Source organism: Centrocercus urophasianus, unplaced genomic scaffold (genome assembly GCF_019232065.1).
Source record: "Centrocercus urophasianus isolate 14NV4802_14NV808 unplaced genomic scaffold, USGS_Curo_1.0 seq_73, whole genome shotgun sequence".
Lineage (NCBI taxonomy): Eukaryota > Metazoa > Chordata > Aves > Galliformes > Phasianidae > Centrocercus > Centrocercus urophasianus.
In genome coordinates, this window is record NW_024885344.1 from 2,375,573 (window position 1) to 2,401,498 (window position 25,926).

The 25,926-nt window shown below is 42.9% G+C and overlaps 2 long non-coding RNA genes across 2 annotated transcripts; both read left to right on the top strand.

Annotated features, from left to right (window-relative positions):
* The first annotated feature begins 5,349 nt into the window (after window positions 1-5,349).
* On the top strand, window positions 5,350-8,222 carry LOC122170820. Its single transcript, XR_006171847.1, has 3 exons — window positions 5,350-5,726; window positions 7,451-7,587; window positions 8,022-8,222. It is a non-coding gene; the product is annotated as an uncharacterized LOC122170820 (long non-coding RNA).
* Window positions 8,223-15,602: 7,380 nt separating this feature from the next.
* LOC122170868 lies at window positions 15,603-20,252 on the top strand. Its single transcript, XR_006171867.1, has 4 exons — window positions 15,603-15,741; window positions 17,826-18,097; window positions 19,199-19,304; window positions 19,918-20,252. It is a non-coding gene; the product is annotated as an uncharacterized LOC122170868 (long non-coding RNA).
* The last annotated feature ends 5,674 nt before the right edge of the window (window positions 20,253-25,926 follow it).

Sequence of the window (25,926 nt, forward strand, 5' to 3'; positions counted from 1 at the left end):
GGTCCTTGCTCTATTGCTGCACACCATCAAAATACTCCAGTGACCTCTTCTGTAACCTCAAGGATTCATGTCATGTAAGTTGCTTGCCTTGATGGGTGGCAGAACGTGGGGCAGGCTTTGTGGAAAGATGGAGCTGAGCTGCAAAGTCCGTGCTTGATGATGCATGATACAGAGGGCTGTGAGACACTGGAGCAGGCTGTTCAGAGAGCTGTAGATGCCCCATCCCTGGAGGTATTCAAGGCCAGGCTGAATGGGGCCCTGGGCTGATACCTGTGGCAGGGGTTGCAGCATGATGATCTTTAAGGTCCCTTCCAACCCGAACCATTCTATGAATCTATGATTAGTTCTTCATAATGAGTCAAGACAGATGTACATTTTGTGTTTTGCAGATATACACTAATAATTTCCTACTTATTTGCAATGCTGGCTGCAGATACGTTGGCTATTTTCCCAGGGTTTCTTCCAAAACAACAACAAAGAGAAACCTCAGCCAACTAAATGCTGGCACATCCTTAAAATGGCCCTTCAGATTCTCTTGTTTCTTTGGTAATGCCTTTGCATATTGGATCATGTGCTGCACCTACAATCCTATATGTAAAGTGGGGCTGAATTTGTTTCTCTTTCCAGGAAATCAGAACTGCCTTAGGAGTGTCAGATCTAATGTTAAGTTAATACAGTTTTCTCCCTGTGATGAAACACCTTGTTGCCACTCATTGTCCAGTCAATGATGAAAAAATTAAGAAAATAAAGGGGAAAGAGAAAAGAAAAGGCTGAGAAAGGTATGTAATTCCTCTGTCAGTTTAGATCACTGCACTGTAAAAAATAACTCTACCTGCTATAGGAATGAACAGTTCTTCATTAAACGAGGAGGTTTGTGTGTGTTTCAGATGGGCCTCAACCGGCTCCAGTTTCCTAGGTTGATTTAAGAGCTTTCTTTTTAGCAGGTTGGTAGCAGGTTAGACATGTTCTATCCACTCAGAATTGGAGCTGTATGGGGAAGATTGAGTGAAAAAACTGATTTTTTATCAGACACAATAGTTGGGGTGTAATGGAAAACGAGAGTCTGAAAGAAGAAGGACCTGGGAATTGAGGAAATACAAAAGGGAGGAGTCCCTTGGGGGCAGATTCATATCCACTGAAGTGGAGGAAATATATAGGCTTTTCTGTCCTTCTGGCCTCTCATAATAGCAAGATGAAGAGGAGAGTAAGAAGTATGACGATAAAAATAAAGCTCAGGCTGCTCAGGGCCCCATCTAACCTGGCCATGAACCTCCAGGGAAGGGGTATTGCAGCTTCTCTGGGCAGTCTGTGCCAGTGCCTCACTGCCCTCTGAGTAATGAATTTCCTCCTAACATCATACCCAGGCATGTTCAACCCATGGCCCATGGGCTGCATGAGGCCCAGCACAGCTCACAGTGCAGCCCGCCACAGGCCATATCATAGCAGTGGTTCTTCGCTGCTGAGTGGCCCAGCCCCTATATAAGTTAATTATACAATATATTTAATGAAGGTTGCTTGGAAAGTTATGCCTCCTATATTACGTTGAGTGATGGCATAAGAGGCAGATGGTGGTATGCCGGTAGAGGCTGAACCTTCCCACCAGTATTCCATTACATATTGTTGCTATGTGACAGATAGCAGCAGAAGGGCGATTTGACAAAATGGTGTCTGACATGGAAATGTGTATGAAGCAAAGGTGTGTCATTGAACTCCTCCATGCAGAAAAATGTCACCCACTGACATTCATTGATGCTTGCGGAATGTTTGTGGAAACCAAACAGTGCATGTGAATACAGCGAGGCGGCGGGTGGTTTCTGTCAGTATTGGCAACAGCAACAGTGGGTTACCTCTGCTGGAACAAATTTTTACAAGTGTGGTATGAAAACTTTTGTTCATTGCTGGCAAAAGTGCATAGCTCATGGTGGTGACTATGTGGAGAAATAGTGTTAATGGTGTTTTGTAGCTGAGAATTTGCTTTATCAAACAGTGTTATCATGCCCCAGTCCTGGATGCAGTACTCCAGATGGGGCCTCATGAAGGCAGAGCAGAGAAGGACAGACCCCTCACTCTCCTTGCTGGCCACCCTTTTTTTGATGCAGTTCAGGATACTGTTGGCCTTCTGGGCTGCGAATGCAACATCTTGAGAGGCACCAAACAACTAGGGACTGTATGTGCTTTTTGCATTGCACTAACACACATACACTCAGTACAAGGTAGAAATAAGTCCTCCAGCCCCATCCATATGCAATCCATATGGAGAGTGGTCGTTCCCTTCAGCCTCGGGGTGGCATTGTGGTGGTAGCTTAACAAGAGGAGTGGTTGGATGGCATTCCCTGATGCGGACATGTGCAATGTGTTTGCTTTGGCATAGAGTAGCACTGGCCACTGCCAGTCAAACAGCAGCAGCTAATAAGCAAGCTGTGTCTTAACACAGGTCCCGCAAACTCACCTAATCCCATCATCAGAGCTGGTCTTCAGACAATTTACTAGTAATGCCTCAATCCTGACTTACAGCAAGGCTGGCTATTCTAGTCTTTTATGGTGTTGGTCTTGGTGTTTCCAAGATGCTAGGAAGTCTTACAAACTATACTTTTCAAGCAGGTACACTTATGCTGCCTACGAAATGTCTTTGTTGATTTACGGCACCTTCCAATATCTCACATCACAAAGATCCGCTACCTTCCAAAAAAGGGGAAACTTGCTACAAAAAGGAACATATTATCACTACCTGGAAGTTTCCTGAGATTTCATAAATTAATTTTTTCTTTTATCCCTAGTTATACTTCTCTTCCTTCTTGTAATATTACTGTCCCTCCTTTATATCTGACTGTGTCAGCAATTATCCCATTTATTTTTAGTCATTGCTTAGTGAACTGATGCATACTTTGCTCTTTCCACCTTTCCTTGTAATTAGATGTCTCCATTCCAGTAATCAATGTATATTGCTATGTCAATAGCTTTCGGTTATTGAAGTGCTCAGAACTGAAAATAATAGTTTAGGTGTGGCATCTGTAGAGAAAGAAAAGCAGGGCTTGCTGCTGTATAATGCGTAAGGTGCTTCTGTGCATGAAGAAGAGTGTTTTATTGCCTTGCCAAAGTCATATGCAATTTGCCCTCTATTATGACCCATAGTCATCTTCCAGTGTTACAGCTCTCTTTTTCCCATTAAGCACCCGTGGTTTGGGTTACTTTCCTCCCTCCCTCTCTCCCTGGATCTCATCAGTTACATTTTTTGCCAAGCTGAATGTTTCATTTGGGTTATTTCTTCCCATTGTTTCAATTTCTCCTGTTCTCAGTTTGTAATTTCTCTTCCTTGGCTGCCTGTGAAAGCAGGTCCTCACATCCTCTCTACTCATTCCTCCAAACTGTTCCAAATCTTCAGTGAAGATATTAATGAAACCAGAGTAAAGAATGGAACAATAGCAGCTTCCCTGCAACTCCTCTTCTGAACTTTTCTTACTGGGCACACATCAGTGCCCATGGCCTGTAGTTAGCTTTCACGTTCTATCATGTCCACATCTATGCACTCTTGGATTTGTTTGCCACTGTAAGAATGCACAAGATGCTATACAACATGCCAGCCGTATAGGACTGACAGAATGACACCTAGTGCATTTTTATTCTCCATCATCACCATGTTGTCAAGTATGTTAGGAAAGCAAGCTTGCATGCCCTGGTGGGTTTAATTATTTCCCATCACACCTAACCCACAGTGCTGCTCTGTATTCTTCTCCTGTCAGCTCGCTTTCTTTAGTTGTACTCCTCAGCTTTGCTGCACAGCATTTCTCTCCAAAGCCCTTCACAACATCTCGCACACTGATATACATCCTCAACCTATGGTGTACACAGCCCTTTCAGTTTCCCCTCCAAGCTCACTGCAGTTTACAGAACCAGAGTCTCAGCTGCTATAAATTGTCATAGCGCCACAGAAGTCAATTGAGCTATGTGATTTGTTCACCAGCTGGGCATCTGGCTTGGATTTTATGAAAGGCTATTTGCTTGGACTGCAAATATGGCACTGAACATCCCTAGGGCCAAGTGAGCTTGGGGAAGAAAGGAGAAAATAGAATAAGCAATTGCAGAATAAGCCAGCTCTAGCAGCCAAAGGATCTGGAGGAGGGCCAGGTAAGACAGAAAAAACTGTTAGCAGGGACCTCTCGACTCTGAGCATGACACCACTTTGCTTCTTGTGCTGGTCTCTGCTCCTTGTTCTGATAGGCCACCCAGCCCTCCTTTACATGAGCTCCTTTTCTTAGCATTGTGTCACTGCTCGTTTGCTTGTACTACAGCAGTACATATGCTCAGATAGCAGACTCTTACTGTGCAAGGTACTGCACATGTACTAAAAGACCTAAAGTTTACCCTTGAAATCTGAATATGGCCTGCGTCAGGTAGATGCAGACAGGCAACAGACTATTACTGTCAAAAAATAGGAGGATCGCTGTCCCTGGAGATCTTCAGGAACCATGTATGTGATGTAGCACTGAGGGACATGGGTAGTGGGCATGGTGAGGATGGGTCAACTATTGGACATGATCTTAATGTTCTTTTCCAAACTTAATGATTCCCTGATTCTATGAATAATTCAGGTGCTGCTTCAGAAATCTCACAACTACTATCCTAGAGATCCAGATCTCCCAGAGGGCCCCAGCTGGCCCATGTAACTCCCTGCTTCCCATGACTTAGCACAAGACCAAGCGTCCTTGCTGAGCCCTTGCATATGGTGGTCAGAACAGAGCTAGGTGCTCTCCTGCTGTCTGCTCTTGACTCTGACCGGAAACTACAGCTCTCTCCCTGGGAAGGAGCTCTTGCTGTTCACCTCTAAGAAATAGTTTATTCTTGAGAAGGAGAAAACCTGAGGCTTCTAGCAATCATTAGGAAAGCACTGAGGCATATAAGCTGTAGGATTGTTGGTCATTTGGGCAGTCCCCAAGAGGCATTCATGTAGATGGGAGGGTGAGAAATGTGCCTTACACAACATATGTAAATGGCAACCAATTTTTCTTTTTTTTTTCTCTCTCCTGAGTGCAAAAGGCCTATAAAACAATTAGAGCTTAAAATTGGACTCCTGGCAGAGAATGAGAGAGGGAGTTTATGCCTTGTTAAGTGTAATCAGTCTGGTGATAAGGGGACAATTTCAGCTGTGTGAGATATAATTACATCATAAACTCCACATTACAAACAGGGCAAGCAGAGGTGAAAAGGTAAAGAGGAAATAAACAATGATGCCCTTTGGGGAACGTGACAGAGGAGACATTTCTGGACTCCATTTCCCTAAGTGAGAAACTTTTCCAGAGGGAATGGGAGCTGCATACATGCAGGAAGAACACACTTCAGGGCTAGCGCCTGTCCTGGTCCTCCCAGCAGCTTGGAAGGGGTGCTTTGCTGTTGCTACACCTGAGGTTTTACATCTACCAGCTGGAGAGGAATTTTACTTTGCGTCAGTTAAATATTAAGCATATTTCAGAAAACAGACAAACGTTTCTTTGTGACCTGAAGCCGCAGGAGAGCATCTGCTACTGTAATGCCAGTTGAACAATGATGACAGCCAACTATGAAGAGAAAGGAGGCACAGAGAGTTCGGATTGTAGTGAAGCTCAGCACCTTGCTGTGGAGGACAAGGCTTCCTGCAGGAATGTGGACATGCTGGTCTGAAATTTATCACACACAGGTCCTAAATCGCAGACATGACCCTCAAGATGTCCCACTGTGGGGAAATCTGGCAGGTGATGATAAAACACCAGCTTGTCCATCTTCCAGGCTACCTGCAGTAGTGGTAGGAAGGGGTCTCTTCTATATGTAGCCTGTCAGGCATGGGGGCCACGGGAGCCATGCACAAAGCTGGCTTACCTTGGAAACCAACTCTGGTCAGACCTATATGGGGATATATCCCAGAAAGATAGTTCTGAACAAGGGTGATTTCTTGGGTCTCATCAGGAAAAAATAGGAAGGGAAACATGTAAGGTATGTCAACATTTGCCAATTTATGTTAATATTTTTAGATATGATGTTTTGAAATGAAGATGAAGGAATGAGAGAGAAGCAGCACAATGTGGTGGACATCAGTTTATTTGTTTGAAAACAGAATTTGGAAATTCAGGATTTCTCAGTTTAAGGATTTGAATTACTGGCAAATGATGAAAATAATTCTGGGAAGTTCTTGTTTTACAGTTTTATCTCTCAACAAATAGATGGGAATTTTTTAACCGGTTGTGTCAGAAACTTTGGTTCCCATTTCTGTTTTTTGCTGCTAATGACTCATGTCACAGAAGAGAGAACTGTGCCTAGTTCTGAGATCAGGCACAGTTTTAGTCTTTTCTTGTCATTATGTACTGTGTAGTGACAGATAAATCACTTAACCTTTCCATGACATACTTCCCCATCTGTAAAATGAGGATGATAATCGTATTTGCTTACTTTACAAAAGTGTTAGGAGAATGAATTATCACTGTTTTTATAACCATTTATATCTCTCTCTGGGGCAAAGACTGCTTTTTCTTCCTTGCTCATGAAACAGCATAGTCCTGCTCTTTAATAGAAGTCCCTAGGTGTTATTATGATATAGAAAGATAAAAATTAAATATAACTTTTGACAATGTAGCAAACAAAGTGGGTTAGATTAAAAGAGATGGAACATTTCTTTTTTCAGTGCTAAAGAAATGATCAATTAAGTATAGTGATATTCTCCTGAAATATAACCCTATCTGAAAGTGGGTGGTGTAACCCTCCTCTGGCAACCATTCTTTTGCAAAGGACAGAGAAAAAATGATTAATGTTTATACAGTTCCATGAACAGATAATAATTATTACTTAGATTAGAATGCTTGTAGTCTTTGAACAAGAGCAAGTTGCGTTAAGAGCTTTGCAACGCTGAAGCTGGAAATGGTCCTCACCCTAAAGAGCATGAGATTAAGAGAGCAGGAACTTGAAGTTAAAAGTAACAGCCTGTGTCAAAGGAAGTTGAGACATGCACATCCAAGGATACACAACAGGTCACTGCCAGAGATGGAGATTCCTAATCTGATATTATTCAACTCACTCATGCTGCTATCTCCATTAAGTATTATTCATGCTCTCATACTGCAGGTTACCATCATTCACCTAGACTAGGTATTTTTCTCAGAAAGGGGCACAGAGTGGCTATTCTGGAAACTCACTGAAATGCAGGCCAATGAGAAGGAAGGGAATGAGAGAAGTCTGAAGTGGTTTGCAGAAAGGGGACTGACATGGCAATAGTAGGTAGTGCTCAATGCTGTGACTTCCACAAATCTCAGGACCAAGTCAGTCATGAGTGAGATGCTCAGAACTCAATGACATTACATGTAAAAGCATTAATAAACCCCTGTTGCTTGTCACCCCTCCTTGCCTTAGAGAGGATAGTTTTTGTCATTTTCTTGAAGCAGTAGCATCACAGTTTCTAAGAGGCACCTTTCTGAATTTGGTTTTCCAGGTTGTTTAAAGAAAATTCACACCCTGGAGGATGAGCCCCTGCCTTTCCTGCCAAAGCCACCAAAAGGAAAACGTTGGAGATGGGCTTACTGGGAGAAACACTAACCAGACAGGACATCATGGAGTGCTGGACAAACGGTATCCGAATGTGATCAGCTCAGGGCTGTGAAACACAGTGAGACCTGTAAAAAAATGCTCTGTATTTACTTGAAAGAAAGCCAGACCCCATCAGACAGCCTCACAGCAATATGCTGTGTCCCATTGATGTTTCACATCTAGAGAAAGAAAAGCAGAGAGCAGCCTCAGAGAGGGATAGCCAGCCCCATTACAGTTGCCTGCCATGGGATGCAAGGTCTGTGAAGGGGAGCAGGTAGCACTACCTCACAGGTGTTCTCAACACCATTGTCTTATCCTGCTGTGCCTTGTTCCTAGCCTCAAAGTTGGAGCAGGGACAGGATCTTCCCATCACCCAGGACAGTGCATCCTTCTGGGTGATCCATTACCAGTTGAGGATATGGCCTTGACAAGGATGAGAGCATTACAAATCCTGTCTATGTCTTTTTCATTACCAGGAGGGTGTGAGGTTGCAGTGAAGCATGAGGCTGAAAGAGAGAAGTGAAGATAGTGAGCATGATTGCAGAGGCTGCCTGCACAGCTGCTGGGACCCATGCCAGGAGAGGAGAAGTGGGTGCTGAGGATCTCCACATACCCTCCAGTCACACCACCCTTGTGCAAAGTACAACTATCCACAGAAAACTTAGAGAGAAACATTTTTGGTTGTATGCTTTCAGAAGCAAATAAACAAACAAACAAAAAGACAAGCTGAAAACCCAGTGGAGGTCTGCTGTATTTTTGTCACTGCTAGTCCTTGCCCAGCTTGGCAGCCTACACTTCTTGGTTTGGCACCAAATGGTCAGCAGAGCGTGCAGAGCACAGAATGCCAGGAGCACCACACACAGAGCTTTACGTGCAGAGGTGATGCTGCACACCTTTTGTTTCTCACAGTCAGCAGCTGAAGGAGTGTGATAAACCTGAGCACCACAAGGAAGCCAAATGAGTTGTAGTGAGATCCCCGTTACCTCGCATGAATCGGGGCTGAAGACCCCTGCTATGAGTTCTCCCCATGCTGCCCTTTCCAGGGGAAAAGGCAAAGAAATTGTTTAATAAATAAAGAACTCTGACAGCAGCTGGAGAAGAGCCCAAAAAGTTGAAATCCGTCATCAGCATGAGAAGGGAACAAAGAGAGAAATAATGGCACACAGTCCTGACACAGCTACTTCTTGGCAGGAGAGAAGTGTCTGCACAATTCAGATAACTTCCAGAGAAAGTAAGTGCTATTGGAGCTCAGCGGAAAGGAGCGAGGGGCTTGGAGACAAAAGCCCCAATCCTTCTGCTGATCCTCAGGGAAAAACTATGCTTTCAATGCCCAGACTTACGTGCCTGACATGCTTGCCTCCTCACACTCTCCTAACATCACCAACAGTGCATGGAGAGAGCTTTATCTTTCCACCCTGCTACCTAAGATGAAACCAGTTGCTGCAAGAAGCAGTGCCTCTGGGAGCAGAACCAAGGCTGACGGCTATGCTATTGCTTCACTCCCTGAGCTGCTATCCGGTGGGTAGAAATCACAAGACCAGCACAATCAATCCTGGTGGGGCACGTAGCCCTATAGTTGACTTTTTCCAAAGTATTTAGCTATTTTATCTGAACATAGCTGGTGCTCACTAGATATGAGCACCCAAGTATTTTTCACTGTAGTCCAAGCAAAAATTGATGTATTGCTTTGGCTGTGAGTGTTAAAAAGAGTCTGCCTTTGGGCTGAAAAAAAGAACCTTAGAAAATCCTTAAAAAAAACTCCCAGCAGTGTCAGAAAAATGACAAGAGACTGAAGCAAGGGCTTTATAATGGAGTGACTCTTCCAATCAATTGGCATGAGTTAATTAATTAATTGCTGCAGTTGTGATGACATTCCCTCTGGCTGAGTAATCAGGAAATCAGCCACCTGAGGCTCTTAGGGAGTTAATTGCCTTAAACTTTGATAAAGCAGAATGATAATACCATTTTAAAAATGCTGTCAGTGCACATTTCTTCTCTTCTGGGATCTTGCAAACCAATTCTTCATTTTGCAGAGCAAATCCTTTTGAGTTTTACTTGGAACAATTGAGTAATGGAGACAGATGAGGTGGAGAAACAGGGAGCAAACTGTGAAGTGTAAGTTCTATACAATCTGAAACAGAAGGTGTGCTTATGAAATTGAAATACTCCAAATCACTCTGTAAACTTTCAGTGCCCATCCAGACCCCCATGCTTGAAGTACTTTTTGTCTGGCAGAGAGTGGAGTTTCCCTAGTCTGCCTGAACCTCTGAGTAGCTCATCTCTTTGAAGCTACTTATGGAAACCCTTCTACTTTTATTAAACCTGATTTTATCTTGAAGTAGTGGCAGAAATGAGAGAACTATTCTGAGAAGAAAAGAAAGCCCATTCTCTCCCCTTTCTCAACTGTTTCTCAGGCTGAAGTTGATGTTCTCTGTGCTTTAGACCTCATCCCACCCCCCAACTGAGTTCTTCACAAAACCTTTGGCAGAGAGTCAGTGCCATTGGTGGAAATGGGTATTTTTGGATAGAGCTCCTCCTGGCTTCCCTTTAAGGAGGAAAAACAGAAGCCTTTGAAAGATGTCAAACTGTCCTGAAGCAAAGCTAGTCCTCTCCCAGCAGTGGCAAAATCACTGTCAGATGAGCAAAGACTGAATTTGTTTTGTGTCTGGCTGCCTGCTTCTCAGGCTGTCTGTCTCTGTGCTTTCTGTGCACGTTGTCCTTGTTTTTGTGTGGTTGCAACACTGCAGTCTTCTCTAGGTGTGCATCTTTACTTCTGCCTGGGGCTCAATCTGTACAAAGCTTAGACTTCCTACCGACTGGTGGAGAGAAAGACAATGCCTACTTGGAAGTCAGCACCCCGAGGACTCCTCAGCCAGAGCTTGGTGGAAATCTTCACCTTTTCTTGATGTTTCTATTTGGCAACAATCCAAAAAAAAAAAAAAAAAAAAAAAAAAAAAAAAAAAAAAAAAAAAAAAACCAAAAAAAACCAAAAAAAGAAGTTGGAAGAAAGAAACCAATTGAATAAAACTCAACTTTATCCTTTTAAAGTTCATCACATGAGAGACAGGGTTCATACAGTAGAAATGGGCATATTGAGGACCAATGATATCCATTCCAATCATTTTTGTCAGCTGTTTTACAGTGATTGTTAGTTTGTTGTTTTTTTTTTTTTTTTCTGTCAGAGAGAGAAAAGCTTTTAGAGTCTTGCTATTATTCCATAATTCAGGGTTTGTTAAAAATGAAATCTAGCTCTTTAGATAATGGAGGAAAGCTTAAAATCATTAGTCCTGCAGCCTCAGAAAAGAGAACAAAATCGAAAGAGTCTTGTGTTTTAAGTGGCAGTTTTAAAAGTTGCAAAATTTTTATAGGGGCAAATTTACAATTTTCGTAGAATTTTTTGAGCTGGAAGGGATCCTTGAAGGCCATTGGATCCAACTCCCCTGCAATGAACAGGGACACCTACAACTCGATCAGGGTGCTCAGAGTCCCTCCATCCTGACCTTGGATGCCTCCAGGCACCACCACTCTTTGGGCAACCTGTGTCAGTGCCTCACCGTCCTTATTGTAAAAACCATCTTCCTTACATCCTGTCTAAATCTCACTCCTTTTAATTTGAAACAGTTTCACCATTTTCTTGTTACCTGAGCCTGGCCAAACTGTGTTTTTTCCTTCTTCTACCAACCTAAAGGTTTTCTGGCTTCTGGGGGCCATTTGGCGAGGTGACTACAGGTTTGGTTTGTCGGATCTCCACACTGCAGTCCGAAATGGACTCCCAGTGAGGGACGTCACTGTCCTCAGATACAAATAGCCGTTCATCCCTTCTATCTTATCTCTCAGCCACTTTGTGGGAGCGCATATACATATTATTAAATATAAATACAAACCCCAGGCACACATTTTTATCCTTAAGTAATAAAATCTAATGGAAGAATTTACAGTCATGGGTTATAAAGCAATAATAGTTGTAAAATCATTTAGCAGGGTTCAAATACAGGTGAAAGGAGAAGTTCAGAAGTTCAGCATTTAAATATGTTTCCTGGCAGATTCCTATGACAAACAAAAAATCCCCTACTGACATGGTACCAGTAATGAAAGCCCAGTACTATTCTCAGCTCTCAACTTGTATTTTTGAGACCATGGTTTGTTCAGATCTATTACTTTTAATGTACCCTTTCTAAAGATCACATTATTTAGCAGGATAGTGGTACGACTGTTGAAAAGGTCAGTGCAAAGGAAATGAATCCAAATGTCTGCTTGTTCTGCCTCTGCAGCCCTGTGTGAAGAGAATCTACTTTCTATGTCAAACACGACACTCGTAGACAATGCTAATGGACACCACTAAAAGTGTGGTGCAAGTAGGACTGGGCTCTGTTTTTACTGGCACCTAATGCCCCTCCAAGCTTACGTGTATATTGCTTATGTTGCAGTTTATGTCACTTCTAGCAAGTAGTAATTTCTAGAAACTACAGCTACAGGCCATTCTAAGTTGAGCAATGACTTCGCTATATGTCTTCACTGTGCCAAAGCAGAAAATAACCTGCTCTGTCCTTGAGCGTTTGAGCCTGTATTCCTGTGCCTCTTTTGCTTATGGGTTTAAGGATCAGAAGAATGAAAGCAAACAGAATCTAGGTCTCAGAAACAACACAAAGCATATGTCACAGGACTGGCCCAAAAGTCCAGGTCCTTTCTGCTGAGTGGTGCTGGCCCAAAGCACTGAGACATATACCATATACAAACCCACAGCTGTTGTCAGTTCTGCCTCTGAGCTGCATTACTTATCATCCTGCTTGAACCTTGCCCTAATGATGATAACAGGTGATAAGTTGTAAGGTTGCTCACTGGATAAGAAGATAACTTTGCCCTGTGCTTCATTTCGTAATTATTTTTTAAAGAAGAAATGATTAGAAGGTGTGAGATGTGCTAATAAACAGAGTGTACTTTCTCTCAATAAAATGGACTCAATTTCTTCAGGGAGCATTTCTAGCATTCTGCTAGCAGAATGGAGATAGCAATGATATGTTCAACTCAAGAACTTCAGCATTGCTTGGTCCTTGACACTTTTTAACTTCATTAACCTTGGCAATCTCAACTACTTACAGAAAATGAAGGCTGTGCTCCCAGACAGGCCCCAGTTAATGGCGTATCTGAAGAAATATTGCCACTGGGAGAAGAGAATTCATCTGCTGATCTCTGCTTTGTCTCCCTGAGACCTTCAGGTAGCCTCATTCCCTTGAGAGGATGGTTCTGCTCTCTAAGCACTGCTGCATGAGGCAACTGAGCCAAAAAATTTCCTCCAGCTTTACCAGCAGCTGAGCAGAAGCATCACGTATAGGATGGCTCACGCACTGGAGGCAAACATTTAGAGAACAAATTTAGCACTATCTCAAGCAATATAGCAATTGGTTGCAGCATTTTATCTGCATCCTTACTATCCTTCAGGACATCGTGGACAGGTGAATGGTTGATAGCACACAAGATCAGGCCTCACCAGCTCAGCAATAGCTCTTATTGCTGTGGATGTTGGGACCTGCAGATGGAGACTGGCCAAACTGGTCAGGCTAGCAATGTTCTTGTAATGGCTTGTGAGGCTTTGATTCCCAGAGTAGCAAGTGCTAGCAACAGAAAATAGCACACTGGCAAACAGAAAACAAGAAGTGTTATGGATGTGAACACAGATATCAAAACCTCTCATTTACAAGGTTCTTCGTGTTGGATTTCCAAGGAAACAGTTTGCATGGGCCAGTTTAGCCTATGAAAAAGATCTCCCTCTGCACTCTCCGTGGAAGGTTTAGAGAGCCCAAAATGGAGTCCATGCCTTTGCAAGGTCTGTTGAGGGGCCTGAAGTTTTACCTAGTATGTGAGGTTAAGTGCCAGCCACAGCACCTCCAGGAGTCCCGGTGTCTTGATAAAAAGCAACCAGATAAATGCATGCAAGGAGCATCACACATAAAAAAATAAAATGCTTAGAATGCACTGTACAGTTCTGCTTCCTAGGAAAAAAAAAAAGTTTCTTTCATCTTTATGCTTTCACACAGACACAGAAATAGAAAGTGAGTCAGCTGACTATTATCTTCACTCTGGAAAGGGGCTGAATGAGTGTTTGAATGGTAGAAGAGTGGTTCTCACTGAGGCACTTCAGGGTTAAACCTTATGGGCCACCTCATTTTTCCATATTTAGCTTCATGCTCCTTTTCAGCTCTGCCAACACCCCTGCCTGGTTTATGACCTCTCTCAAATAGTGTCTTGGGACTCTGGAGCTGTTAGGAGCCATTGTATAATTGTAAATGACTTAAGTTGGTAGGGAGCCTAATTGCTGCTAAATGACTCGATTGTCTTGTACAGATAGCAAGGAGATCTCTTTGCTCCCATCACAAGTGCACAGTACAGGACTGGGGTCATACAGCAGGTGGCTGATAAAGAAAATGCAAAGGCAGCTGGTCTGCCTGGTCGGTTGGACACCTATTTCCAGTCTGGGCTGAGAGAGATCTGGTCCCATGTAGGAAAGCTTGTGCAATGAGCAGTTTGCTGTTGAAGAGTTCTGTTTCCCTCGTTTGATCACCTAATTGGCAGGGTGGGCTGGCGCTGTCAGATGCAGGAGCAGTGGGGCAGCAAGTCATCCAGCTCTGGCCTTTGTATCTACTGTTTTCACTTCTGGGAAATGGGAAAAAAATAAAAGAGAAAAAGGGAAAAAAGATTGTAAGTGGTGCTGCCACACACCTGTCTCAGGGAGTCAAAAAGCAAGGGCTTTTAGGATTTACATAATGGAACAGCAGTGCTCAGAGTGTGGGGCTGCACCAACCTCCCCCAATGGCCATCAATCTGCTTTGCCTCACCAGCTGAGATATTTAGGAACAGCATCTTTTAAGAGAGAGGATCAGGATAGGGCCAGGCTGTATTGTGAGTTGACACATGTAATGCATTCTTCTTCCACTCAGAGTCAAATACAAGGCTGAATGGACTCTATATAAACTGGAAATTGAAGATACAGGGCAACACATGGTAAAATACTGAACTCCACCATTCAGTAAACCCTGGATTTATTTTATTTCTCCATGGTATTTTGTGAGCATTGCCACTGTGTTGGGCAGTGCAACTACTGCTTAGAGCATTTCTTTTAAACGTGAATTTTGTTGCAAAGGAGAAAAAAAAAAGTGATGTAAAAAGAAAGATATAAAGTTTCAGTCTATAGTAGGATAAATGAGGTAATGCTTAGATTAAACAATATTACCAAAGTAGCATTGATTCTGAGAGATGTTTCTGGGTGTGAGAACTGCATGCTACTGCAGAGCTCAGCAGCAGAAAGGCAGCTGTGATGCCTTCAGTTAATGAACATACTCCTGCCTTTGTCATTCTGGATGCTGGCTTTACATTATCTGACTAATACACAAGGTTGCTTTGAGTTTTAATGAGGTTCCCACCTAATGTATTGCTTCCATTTGAATTTGGCTTTGAGCACCAGGTATTTTTGTAGCCAAAGAACAAAACACTGGGGTTTTGAAATCATTCCTGCTCGGGGGAAAAAAACCCATTAGCACAGTCTCGTGCAGGAGCCTGTGTTCAGGAAGAGTGGTGGCATTGTGCTCAGTGTGATACTGTGAGATGTGGCAAGATAAATCATTTTAATCACAGAGCCAGCAGAGAATGTTGCTTTCTCCCTTCAGATATCCAGATGACCCAGGTGTAAGAATGAAGGCAATAATCCCTTGAAAGGACTTGTAGCTGCTACAGCAGCAAGATTTAAAGCACCATAGAGTGGAAATATATGGGAAACATCTGTCAATGCATCGGCATTTTTAAACATGGAGAGGAAAATAATAAAAAACAGCCAACAAAGAAACCCCCAAGTGGACAAAATGGAGTCTGGCTGAGAAAAGGGAAGGACCAGACAGGAAGAACGTTGCTTTTCTTTTGCTGAGATTTGCCAAGCCATAAACTCACTTTGTTGTCCTTTAGTTCTGCGTTGACTCCACAGTACTCCCAGGGGACTCCACCTAAAATGTCAGAGTTATATTTACAGCAGGGAAATTGGAGGTTTGCAGGAAGCTTTGTAGAAAGCCCTGAAAGCACTCCAGCGGACTGTGGGTACTTTGATTATTTTCTTTGGTGAGCTCTCCGTGGAGAAAAGCTGAGCTGAGGCAGTGCTGTGTGTAAGAAGGCGCAGAGGGATGAGCGTTGGTGTCGCCCTGCGGAGCCCAGGTGCTTTGGGAATACTGCCATTTTCAGGGATCGTAGAATTATATAATGGCTTGGGTTGGAAGAGAACGTAAAGCCCACTCAGTCCAATTCCCTGCCATAGGCAGGGCTGCCACTCACCAGCTCAGGCTGTCCAGAGCCCTATCCAACCTGGCCTTGAGCACCTCCAGGGATGGGGCACCACAGCTTCTCCGGGTAGCTGTGCCAGTGCCTCACCGCCCTCTGATTAAAGAATTTCTGGTTAACATCTTGTCCTGGTTTCAGCTGGGCTAGAGTTGATTTTTTTCATAATGTCAGGTATGATGCTTATATTTTGGTTTTAGAGGAAAAACAACGTTGATAACAAACCAATGTTTCTGTTGTTGGTTAGCAGTGCTGTACAGAGCCAAGGATGTTTCAGTTCTCAGCTTCTCATGCTGTCCTGCCAGTGAGGGAGGCTGAGGGGGCACAAGGAGCTGGGAAGGGGCAAAACCAAGACAGCTGACCTAAAGTGGCTAAAGAAATATTCAATAGCATATGACATCATTTGAAAAAAAAACCGTAAAACTGAGGGGAGTTGGTGATGGGTGGAGGTGGCTGCCATTTCATGTGAACTGGCTGGGTTACTGGTGGTGAGCAATTGTTTTGAGCATCACTAGTTTGTAAATATATGTATGTAAATTCATATGTAATTATTTTTATTTCTCCCTTCTTTTTCTGTCTTTGTAAATTGGCGTTATTTCTATCTATGAGTTGTAATTTTCTTTTTCCAGTTCTTTTCCCCATCCCGCTGAGAGGATGTGAGTGAGTGAAGGACTGTGGTGTTTAGCTGTTTACCAGGTTAAACCACTACACATCTAACCTAAAACTCCCCTATTCTAGTTTAAAGTCATTCCCCCTTGCCTTACCACTATTAGACTGTGTAAAAAGTCAATCTCCCTTCTGCATATGAGCTCCCCTAAAGTACTGGAAGGCTAAATGAGGTCTCTGAGCCTTTCCCTCGCCAAGGTAAACAAACCCAACTCCCTCAACCTTTCTTCATAGGAGAGGTGCTCCAGCCCTCTGATCTTCTTTGTGGCACTCCTTTGGACTCACTTGAAGTAGCTCCTCATCTTTATTGTACCAGGGTCCCTAGGCCTGGATGCAGTAGTCTAGATGGGATCTCATGAGTACAGAGAAGAGGGGGACAACTACCTCCCTCTCCCTGCTGCCACCCCTCTTCCAGTGCAGCCCAAAACACAGTTGGCCTTCTGGGCTGCAAACTCACTCTGCTGGCTCATGTCCAGCTTCTTGTCTACCAGGACCCCCAAGTCTTTCTCCACAGGGCTGCTGGATCGCCAGGAGTAGAATCCAACATTTAAATAGTTAAAAACACATCTAACTTTGGGTAGCTGGTTGACTTCATTGATGAAATGTGAACTACCTGATTGTAGGAAGGAGCTGGTGGGAGGAAACTCTTGCCAAGCTGCCCATGAAATGCAGTCCTCGACTGAAGTGTGCCTCTGATAAAAGGCTTCCCTTAACAGGAGTATGGCTTCCCTTAAAAGAAGGATGGCTTCCCATGAAAGCGAATGCAAACCAGATAATAAGAAGTTAATAGGTGGGAGTACAGCCAGTTCTCTGTATAGTACATGCAAAGTAGTTTGACATCCCTGAAAAATAAGGTCCTTTGGGGATCAGCCAAGGAAAAAGGCCTTTGTTTTCTGTTAAGAAGTTACTGTGGTCTGAACACCCCTAGAAAGATTTCTTCTTGAGCTGTATTTAGGCAGCAAAGATCACCATTACCAGCAGAGAAATCGGGAGGCTTTTTTCAAAGTGATTTTTATTGTCACATAGATCTCAAAATTGACAGCATGTGCAAGGGAGAGATTTTATTCACTTCAAGTACATGCAAGAAGTGACTATGAAAGCATGTATGAATGACACAGGTGTGCCAGCACTGTCTAGGAAACTACCTGGGGCCATCTGAAAAAAGGAGATGTCTTTGCTTAGATACAGCTTCTAGGAATATAGTTCAATAGTGGCCTCTGTGTTGAAACTGTTTGGTGACTCGCCAGATTATTTCTCTGCATTGGCCCTAACTAGATGTATCTTGACTCTCATCATAGTATCATAGAATCGTTTGAATTGGAAGGGACCCTTAAATGCCATCAAGTCCAACTCACCTGCAATGAACAGAGACACCTACGTCTAGATCAGGGTGCACAGAGACCCTCCAGCCTGACCTTGGATGTCTACAATGATGGAACAATCACCATGTGCCATTTTACTGCAAGGCGACATTTAGCATGACTGGTGCCCTGTGATCCACTCTGTATAGAAACATAGGCATGCCAGTGATATTTCTGAGCTGAAGGAATAGGTGCTATCTCTGGGAGAGGTAAGTTATTTGTTGTACTTTGCACCCGCTTTTAAATTTTTTTTGCACTGGGAGCTTGTAATGATCCTAGTGAGTTAAAATCAGATTTTCAGGGGTGGCTCTTCACTGCCAACAAAAGAAAAAAATCATCAAGAGTTTCTTCTTTGCTGCTAAGAAATACTCACCCCTCGGGAATGATGCCAACTGAGGACTGTGAGTGATTCTGGAAGCAGCAGGCAGGCAAATCACTTATTTTATTAGCTATATTTTGCAGCCCAGTATGTTTGTATAGTAGATACATATTTTGCATAAAATCTATGGCTGATGTTGTGCTTTTTATCAGGGAGTGCTATTTTTTACAGCTGCTCTTTTAAGTGTCAGCACTGAGCATTTGTTGATGTCATCAACTGAGCTTTATATTGCTTTTTGAAGCGATATGGCTGTTCCAAAGCTTTGTACTTTGACAGGGATCTCACAGTTACTGGGGAGAGATGCAACCACACTTGAAATAATTTTCACTCTTTGCATGGCCACGTTTATGGCATTTGTAAAACTCTGTGCAATTTTATGGCGTTTATAAGGCAGTCCTGTTTTATGGCAGTTGGGAAGAACTTTGTTTTCCATGAAAAACGGACTACATTTGTTTCAGTGGGAGAGTGTTTCAGTGCCACAGAGGCATGTAAAGCACATCGAAACTTTCTGGGCACAACAGAAAACTCTTTTGAGGATAGCAGCAATTAAATTGTTCTCTGCCTTTGGTGCACAAGTGGTTATTCTTTTTTTGTGGTAAAAAGTGTTTACTGCTCTGCATGATATGTATGAGAAAAGAGTGCAGCAAAAGAACCTCTGTAGTTAAGAATTTTAAAGCAGAACCTCATGAAAAATGTATGTTTATATTCACACACATATATGAAAAGGTGCAATCATATCCAGAGACTGGTAATATTCTTGCATTGACACTGGTAAAACTTACTTCCATGCAAGGAGCCAGAGAAGAGGTTTTGGTACTTTGCTTAGTATCTCCCTCATTAACTTGTCCCTATTTGCAGGATGCTGATGCTCTTTGGTCAGAATTAAACAAGGAGTGCCACTGAATACCTCAGTCATTTTTATTCTTTGCAGCTGTTTAACCTTCAACACCCATGGACAACTTCCCCCCTCCTCACCTCCCTTCTGAGGGCTTCACCCTTAGCCATAATTGGAGAAAAAATCTGGAGAGGGGCTGAAGGTGAGATTTCTTAGAGCTGCTAATTAGCTGATGCCATCACATTAGAATTACAATCGAATTCCTTGGAGGACTCCAGAGCCTGTTCTCCCCGACTCTGAGACACATGGGGAATTTATCCTCAGAAAACAGGGACAGATGATTAGCGCCAACACCCTCAGTTCCCTGAACAGTCTGATAGAAAGTGGGTTGGTTTAAGGGCCTTGGCTGGAATTAAAGAGGTTCCTTTCAAGTTTCTTTTTTTTTTTTTTTTTTTTTTTCTTTTTTTTTTCTATATCCTTCTTTCAAAAATAATAATAATAATAATAATAATGAAGTTCACAAGCTAACTGAACAGAATGTGAAATTCGATGAGGGAAATTTCTTCTCCAGAGCTTTTCAGTTTGGGAGGAAGGGAAAAACAACAGCAGCTCTGCTGACAATAAAATTCAATTAGGGTTGAACTACCATTGATTGTTTTGATTTCATTTGTGTTTATCTTTTAATTAAGCCTTCTTCATCTTATTATCTTTTTTTCTTACTTTTTTTGGTTCTCTTTCTTTTTGTGTCATTCAGGGGTAACTGTCTGGTTAGCTGGAATGAAAAGCCATACTTCTTTTTTTGCTTTATTTGCCAGGCTGCATGGTAAAGACAGACTTCTAAGAAGACAACTATCAAGTTGGAAGGAAGTGTTGATCTGCCTGAGGATAGGAAGGCCCTGCAGAGGGATCTGGGCAGGCTGGATCAATGGACTAAGGCCAATTGTGTGAACTTCAACATGACCAAGTCTGGGTCCTGCATTTTGGTCACAGCAACCCCATGCATCACTATAGACATGAGGCATGGCAGCTGGAAAGCTATATGGAGGAAAAGGTTCTGGAGGTATTAGTTGGCAGCCAGCTGAACGTGAGCCAGCAGTGTGCCCAGGTGGCCAAGAAGACCAATGGCAGGAGCAGGGAGGTGACCATCCCTCTGTACTCAGTTCTGGTGAGGCTGCACCTTGAGTGCTGTGTTCAGTTCTGGGCCCCTCACTACAAGAAAAACATCATGGATCTGGAAGATGGGGCCTGTCTGAATTAGGGATTTAATTTCCCTGTAAATTCTGTGGGAAGAGCTAGGTGCATTTACAGACCCAAATCCTCTGCATAAAGTGGGAAGCCTACTCAAACATATCAACATGGCACATGACCTGTCTCAGAGGCTGAAGCAGGAACTATTGCTGAAGCTGTCTGTCAATACCAGTGTTAAAGGTGAGGCAATCGCCACTACTACAGACCCTAGGCAGATAGCCATGGCTGCACCTTAGACCTGCTGTTTACAGCTGTTCACCAGGATGTGAGTCCTTCACTTTTGTCTGGAGAAAGATGGGATGCACAGCTCTGATTTGAGGGAGGAATGGTTTTGGGGATGGAAGGGACCTCTATAGAGTAATTGCTTTTCAGTTTGTGTCATGGTGCTGATAGGAGTGCAAAAGTTGTGGAGTCAGGAGGAGAGCAAATGTGAAAGAGCCCAACCAGGACCCAGTGGTCAGGACAGTGCACTGAGAGAAGTGGGACTGGGGCTTGTCTCCTGGTTTGACATCCCTCCTTCTTGGAAAACCAAGGTACAACATTTTTTTTTTCTTCTTGTAAATACTTACACTGAGCAAGAATCGGTTATTGCGTTACAGTATGATAAAACATTTCCTGGGCTAGTGTTGAGTCCTGCAAGGGCTTAGAAGATGTTGTTTCCCAGAAGAGAAGGAACTAATTTTCATAGCTCTTTCAGTGCTGTTGTTTGCTGTAACATAGAGATTTAATGTTATGAAAGCAACATTGCTAAGGTAGCTCAGCTAAGCATACAGAAAATAAAAGATGTGCCACTGTGTACTGTTGTTTTTGTACAGACAGCAGCTTTAGGACAGGAGAGCAGTAAATTGCCTGGAATGATATTAAGTGTTGGAACACTGTGCTAATGCCAGTTTGCACTTGCATAACCCCCAGTTTGCACTTGCATAACCCCCAGGGCAACATCAATGGGCCAACGGCTGTGGTTCTGTTCAGTAAGTAGGTATGAAAAGTTTTTTTCCATCATGCACCTATATACCAGCCTCTGGTTCTGCCAAAGACAATGGGCATTTTCCTGTTTTCTTGTTGATCTCAACAGGGACTGAATCAGACTTTCACGGTCACACTTACAAGCTTTCCCAGAGCCATCTCCCACATGCAGTTACAAAGTGCTGAACAGCAGATAAGTTTGGGGTTGGTCCAGTGTGGCTGGTTTTGTGTTCTTTTGCTCCTACTTTCAGTAAAACAAGCAGTTTAACAGTAGAATTTATTCTTTAACCCAGTAGACTTCAAGCAGTTTCATTCAAGAAACACACATGTACATACACACACACATTTACAAACACGCATACACTCACCAGATATACATATTTATATAACATCTTATTACTGCCTTTCAGTAAGTTACTACATAATTGGGTAATAAAATGCCTCCTGCTCTAATCAGAATCTTTCCATCAGAGTCGATGAGAATTTTCAGCTTTGTTCATAGCTCAAAGAATTCTTATCCGCATCGCTAGCCACTCTCCAGTGGCGCTCTGTGCAACACCACAGGCTGAAGCTGAGTAAAGAAAAAAGTAGCTAAATCAAACAGTAAAAGACGTAGGAAACCCCAAGAGGGTGAAGTGAATACTCTGCTCTGCCCTCTTTTGTGCTTGTATTGTGACAGTCCTTAATTAAGTGATTGCTGGATGTTTTTTCCCTGTGGGATCTGATTTCATTGAATGCATGGGATGGAAGGACTCATTGAATGACAGGTCTTATGGAGGACCTTTTCATTATTAATTGTGAGCTTTCAGGCCTTATATGCTGCCTGCTCTGGCACTGGAAGGATTTTGAGACCCCTGATCTCTATGCCATGCTCTTCTCAGGGGCATCTGAGCCCCACAACTCAATTTTCAGGTGAGGAAATATAGTCTCTCTGATGCAGGAGGGAATCAAGAAAGGCACAGCTGGAAAAGGCTGAGAGCACTCCTGAGCTTTGCACACTGCCATCAAGTAGCGTCAAATAGAGCTGTAGCGTGATCCAGACAAGCAAAGCATGAGGAGGAGCCTTCCACAAGTGATCCCCAAAACTCAACCACCAGCTAAGCATCTCCTGGGAATTCAGTGGCACAAACCTGAACCTCATCACAGTTCAGATCAACTCTTTGTCCCTGGTTCATTGCTACGCAACTCCCCTATCTTGGCTCTATGAAACTATAGGTGTACTTGCTGGTGGCACCTCCCTGGCCTCCCATTAGAGAATCCTCAATCAACTAGCATCGCTCTTCTATTTATAGCATTTCTATTTCCCCTCTCCATTTCCCAGTCATCCTTTATCCACAACTTCTTGCCAGGCCCCCTCTCCTGAGGAATTTTTCCCTATTATTAGGTAGAGAAGGTTTCTCCACCATCTTGCTCCTGTGGTTAAGGTGGTGGGGCACTCAGAAACCAGTGCCAACAATCTCTTCTGGCTGTCATGAGAGTCTGGGCCATGCACTGCCCACAGCAAGCTGAGCTGTCAGAATAAGCTTTGCACAGAGCATCGACTCTGTGCCTTTACAGCATTGAGGGACATGCTTAGTGGGCATAGTTATGAGGGATTGACGGTTGGACCAGATGATGTTAGTGGTTTTTTCCAACCTTAAAGATTTTATGATTCTTCAGGGAATGTAACTGTTATAACCGGAAGGACTGGAAATAAACCTGTGTGAACTGATTCTCTTCAAAGACTGATACTTTGCCCAGATGACAGTTGTCGGTGGCAATGACAGCAAAAAGAACAGTTGACAGAAAAGACTGCCTCCGTGCCAGATTTCAAGCTCTTGCTCTAAGCATTGTTCCCTTTTGAAAGGGTACCAGAATTTTGTCACAATGAGCAAAACAGCGTGTTTTCCCCAGACTCTTTATCAAGGAAGACTGAATCGCTTGAAGTTAAGACACCGGCCTGAGGCAGACAGGTAACACAGAAAACTGTTAACTTGAAGGTTAAAATTTGGTAGAATTCAAAGTGTCTGAGAGTGCGGGAATTGCACGGAGGAGTGCTTGTTAAATGCCATCAATAAAAGATAGTACAAACACCTGCAATGCAGACTGAGACTTAGGACTCCTTGATGGGAACCTGCATTTCTTTAAAAAGAGGAGGGGATAGCCCTGGCAATCATATGGTAGACCCTGAACACTACACACTTATGTACCCATACAGACATAGAATCATTTGAGTTAGAAGGGCCATGTGGTCCAACTCCCCTGCAATGAACAGGGACATTCACAGCTGGATCAGGGTGCTCAGAGCACCTTGACCTTGGAAGATGGGGTATCCACCATCTATGTGGGCAGCCTGTGCACATCCCCCACCATCCGGACTGTAAAAAACTTTTTCCACATACTCAGCGTAAATCTCCCCTCTTTTATTCCCCCTTTTTTTTGTGTGTGAAAACTGGGGAGAAGGCCTCTCTGAGTAGCTTCTTACACCATCAAGTGTTTCATGGCAGTAAGGAGGTATTTTCCATTGCCTGGTGCGCTTACAAAGACTGTGCACCCATTCCCTCCCCAGGAATCCTGGCAGCATTGCGAAGGACGGCCCTGTGTTCAGGGCAGTAAAAAGAGATTAGCCAAAGGAATAAAGCAAAAGCAGCAGTAGGTTTGTTCTCTAAATGCATATAGGCAGGAAAAAAAAAAGGAGGAAATAGCAAGGCTTCAGAGAGTGACAAGCAAGGTTGATGTTGCTGCAGGCCCTAAATGATTTCTTAGCTTCAGCAGCCACAAACAAAGCAAAAGGTACCATCCTGGAGTCAAGAGCTTGTTTCCTGCAGAGAAAGAAAGAGAAGTGTTAAATTAGCTCTTTCTATTGTTGAGGAGCAGATGAAATGGCTCTTTCTGCTATTGGAAGTGTTTGAAATGGTTAAAAGCTGACAAGGCCCGAGGGGTTTGTAAATAGCAGCACCTACATTTAATTGAAGATGATGAAGAATTCAGTGAGATTCTGCCCTGTAGATTTGACTTCAGCTGCATGACAAAGATGAGGAATGCAACGGCAAAGAATGTGATTATTAGAGCAATTTGAAGTGCAGGTAAAGGGGCAGCTGCCACGAATTCATGGCACGTGCTTGATGGCTGATACTCTTTAATCCTTTAACCGGCTGCAGATCATTTAGGTGGCCATCATGTATCACGTGATGTCACATGATGCTACAAGCTGTCCCATGAAGGCACACACTCTCCCTGAAATGACTGTGAAAACAGCTATTTGGGTAATTAATTCTTTGCCACTTTGAGATGCAGATTTTTTTTTTTTTCTAGCTGATAAAAAAAATAAATTTATTTAGGTTTTCTTGTAAAACATTTACTCTAAAACCCCTTAGCAACTTTGACACCAGGTTTAATTTTGATCAAATGAATGAAACAGCGCTGGAATCTTTTGAGAATCTCCCAGCTCTGAAGAGATGGAATGAAAGGCTGTTTCCCTTCCTGCCCTTTCCATTCTGACAGGCTTCAGGAGGCCAGGGGTGAGCTTTTATTGCTAGTCCCTTGAAAACAACATTAGTCTGTGTGGGTATTTTGGATAGACGCTGTGAAAGATGTATTTCAACAAAAGTAAGAACGTGTGAAATGGCCTGGAAGTGAGCTAAAAACTGGCCCAGGGACAGAACAGGTTTGCCTGAAGACACAAGCAAAGAGGATGTACCACAAGAAACATTTTTGGAAAGAAACAAGATCTCCTGGTTGGAAGAAGGTCCACCTGAATTATTCCACTAACCACTATGATTTGAATTAAGCTCTTATTTGCATCCAGACTTTTTGGTTGACCTCCCTGAGTTGCACATAAGTGTGGTCATTTCATTCTTGAGTTAAACCGATACAATTTTTTCAAATATAAAAACACACAAAACTATTGAGAGTCAAAAAGGGAAGAGAAAAATAGGTGAGACCGGAAATCCAAGCTAAGGGGAGATGTGGGGTGATGGAGGAAGGGCACACTGCAGTTGCTTAGCAAAGTCAGGTCAGAGCACAGAGTAGGAAAAGGATACAGATCTTGCTCAACAAGCATGAAGAACCAGATGTTTAGCTGCATTAAATCACAGTTTTTTCTGACCCAAGGTCCAGTGCATACCTGTTTGGAATTGCAGAGCAGGCTGCACTCCCTCTGCATGTTCTCTTTCTGACTGTGGTAATCACAGGAAGGAAAAAAGAACAAACTCTCAAAAGTAAACAACTCCTTGCAAACCTTAGCTCTTTTTTCCAGCCACCCCCACAAAACAACAGCAGCAGTGATATCAGAACAGCTTTCTAGAACCCCCTGGGCTCTCTTACTATGGTGTTGGTAAAAGTCTGCCAATTGGGAAACTTCAGCTATGAGGAAAAAAAAGAAAAGAAAAGAAAAGAAAAGAAAAGAAAAGAAAAGAAAAGAAAAGAAAAGAAAAGAAAAGAAAAGAAAAGAAAAGAAAAGAAAAGAAAAGAAAAGAAAAGAAAAGAAAAGAAAAGAAAAGAAAAGAAAAGAAAAGAAAGAAAAGAAAAGGAGAAAAGAAAAAAGAAAAGAAGAGAAAAGAAAAAAAGAAAAGAAAAGAAAAGAAAAGAAAAGGGAAAAGGGAAAAGGGAAAAGGGAAAAAGAAAAGAAA